General features: G+C 32.8%; 1 protein-coding gene across 14 annotated transcripts in view; it reads right to left on the reverse strand.

Annotated features, from left to right (window-relative positions):
* The window catches only part of LOC117170335 (furin-like protease 1), a 1188597-nt gene extending 1186248 nt beyond the window's left edge, over nt 1–2349 (reverse strand). For 9 of the 14 annotated variants that reach the window (XR_004466767.1, XR_004466766.1, XM_033357070.1 and 6 more), the window contains exon 1: nt 1932–2218. The gene's annotated coding sequence lies outside the window, so the exon portion shown is untranslated. The other 5 variants (XM_033357063.1, XM_033357059.1, XM_033357062.1 and 2 more) reach the window with 3 other exon arrangements.
* Between the last annotated feature and the right edge of the window lie 395 nt (nt 2350–2744).

Genomic DNA, 2744 nt, shown 5'->3' on the forward strand with positions numbered 1-2744 from the left:
AAAATATATATATATATATATATATATATATACATATACACATGAAAATTATGTAAAATATTAATAATATTGATACTGAATAGCTCCTAATATAGAATCTATTGAATTGAAGATTATACTCTAATTACGATTATATAAACTCCTTATGTTTAAAAACACAATGATGAATTTAAATTTAAATAACATGGATCAAAATAATTAGGTATAATTATTCACAGTATTAATTATAAATTAATTAATAATTATATTATTATTATTGAATTATTTTAAGAACTGGAGATAATACATAAAAAATTATCTTCATTATGATAACATTTTCTAGTTGAAAAAATCATTAAAGCCAAAACTTAGTCAAATAATTAAGTTTAAAGGAGTAGATTTGATACATTTTTCTTAATTTATTATTTTATTATGTATAATTGTAACCAACTCCGATCTTCTCTACCGACTTTATCAAATTGTACCCTGTTTTACCAAGTGAGTAGCAGGTAAACCACCTTTCATTTTAGTTCTCGAAAAATAACAATAAGACAAACAGGGCGCACTTTTGGACCTTTAATTTTAGTTCCCAGAAGGCAAAGGCAAACAGGGCGCGCTGCGGCAAGTCGGTCGAAATCAAATACACGGCATAAGCAATCTGCCACCTCATCTCTGGTGATACCTACAGTTTCTCCGGCTTTTTTTCCACAAAAATGAAGTTTTAAAAACTGAATTCGGAGATGCTATAAAATATCATAACGGACGTCCCCAGACTCTTTTTTGAGGGATAATAACAAAAAAATTTTATTGTGCTAAATACAAATTTTATGCATATGCATTATTTTGAGGTTACGTCGTTTTTCATCTCTGCCTTTCCGATAATCTGGAAATTATTTATGAAATAAACTTTTTTGATTGCCTGCAAACAAGGCTAGTTCCGGGAGATTAATTACTATGTTTATTTGTAAGTCCAAAGTTTTCGGCCAAAAATATTGTGCAGTTTGGAAGTAACGCTCCGGTGAATTGTCACACACATAACCTCGAAATATGCACGCAAGTTCTTAGCAATATCAAAAATTTTTTGAGAAAAAAAAACACAAAAAAAAGTGTGTGGGGACGTCCATTAGGATGTTCGCTATCATTTCCTAGATTTTGAAGGCAAAATATTTCTTATCCTAGGAAAAAAGCCGGGGGAATCTAACACTGAAAAAATCGATACTATTTCCTAAGAGCTATGCAAATTAATCATATTTTGCTAAATTAAAAGTTTTTTGAATTAACCTACAAAAAAAGTGTGTGGGGACGTCCGTTAGCATGTTTGCTATCATTTCCCAAATTTTTAAGACAAAATATTTATTATTCTAGAAAAAAAGCCGGGGGAACCTAAAACTGGTAAAATCGATAATTTTCTGAGTAGCACATGCCCTTAAGGAAATTTTTTAATAAAATTAAATGGATTATCAGTTGTAGAATTTATTTTTGAAAAGATTATTTTTTTATTGAAGTATGATTTTTGAAGTTATGACGATATTCAATATACTAATAAATTGACCGAAATGCTGCTTATAATTTAGTATATAAACGCACGCAAAATTTCGTTTAATTGACAAGATTTAAGAATACTCTATTATATTTTTATAATAAATTCATTAATAATGATTTTCGTAGAGACAAGAGTGCATTTGACATACCCTCCACTCGCTACAGCAAACCACTAATAATTGTTTGAACAAACGATGAATGTGAAGTCACCTACTCTCATAACTATAGTACATTTGATATTCACTGCGAACTGAAAACACAAGTTGAATAACAGCTCGATATAAATATCAACCAAGCTTTATGTTAGTGTAGACGTCGAATAAGAGAATGTTCATTACCATGTCTCCATAATTTCCTAGAAGTTCAGGAAAAAATGTGCAGAGTGAGTAGAAGAGTAAGCATAGACTTACAGATAAACATTGAATATTGTATGTTGAAAAACACACCGGCCGGTCCTTTTTCACAGCTTTTCAACATACAAAGCTGAAAACACTGGTTAAGCTTGCCCGTTTGACGTCTTTATAGTTGCGGAATATAGTCATGCGCTTTCTTTGTTTAGTCGCAAGGTGGCTATCCGTGGACACGATGCCAGTGCAATGCTCTTACACACGCGATATTATGTCACCAACATGAGATTTTGTTGGCAAATGCTACTGCCGAACAAACCGAACGTACATTCTCCTAAAAAGCAGCACGAATAACTAACCATAACTGACGGGCCGGAGCAGCACCGCCCTCCACTATTCCTAGAGAGGTTACTTCAATTCGCCCCTCCATGCCAACATCACATCAAGTGTGGTGGGGCATCTTGGTGATGAGCGCCTTTGAGGATATGCTGCAACGGTGAACCCCCACTGAGGAGTGGTATTTATGACCCTGTTTATTGTACTCCCAACGAAGACCCGGAGCAATACTGCGCATGCGTGAAGAGGAGTATGTCATTGGTAGATAAAAGAGAATAATTAGTAATTCGGTAGCCACTAACATGTCTGTATTATTCTTTTTCAAAAGGTCAAAAAAAGACCCTGATTAGGGATATCTTGGATAGGTTTTCAAAATCTGGATTAATTTTTGTTTAAACAATTTTTTTTTTAATTTCATCATTTATTCACAACAAATTTATGAAATCGTGTTTAACATGGCTGTGCAAAAATTAAACTTATTTGCGCTTTGCTCTTTTTTCGTACGATGAACCGGCTGCAATGTACAGCGATTTAAACAAA

The sequence above is a fragment of the Belonocnema kinseyi genome, chromosome 3 (genome assembly GCF_010883055.1).
Source record: "Belonocnema kinseyi isolate 2016_QV_RU_SX_M_011 chromosome 3, B_treatae_v1, whole genome shotgun sequence".
Classification (NCBI taxonomy): Eukaryota; Metazoa; Arthropoda; class Insecta; order Hymenoptera; family Cynipidae; genus Belonocnema; species Belonocnema kinseyi.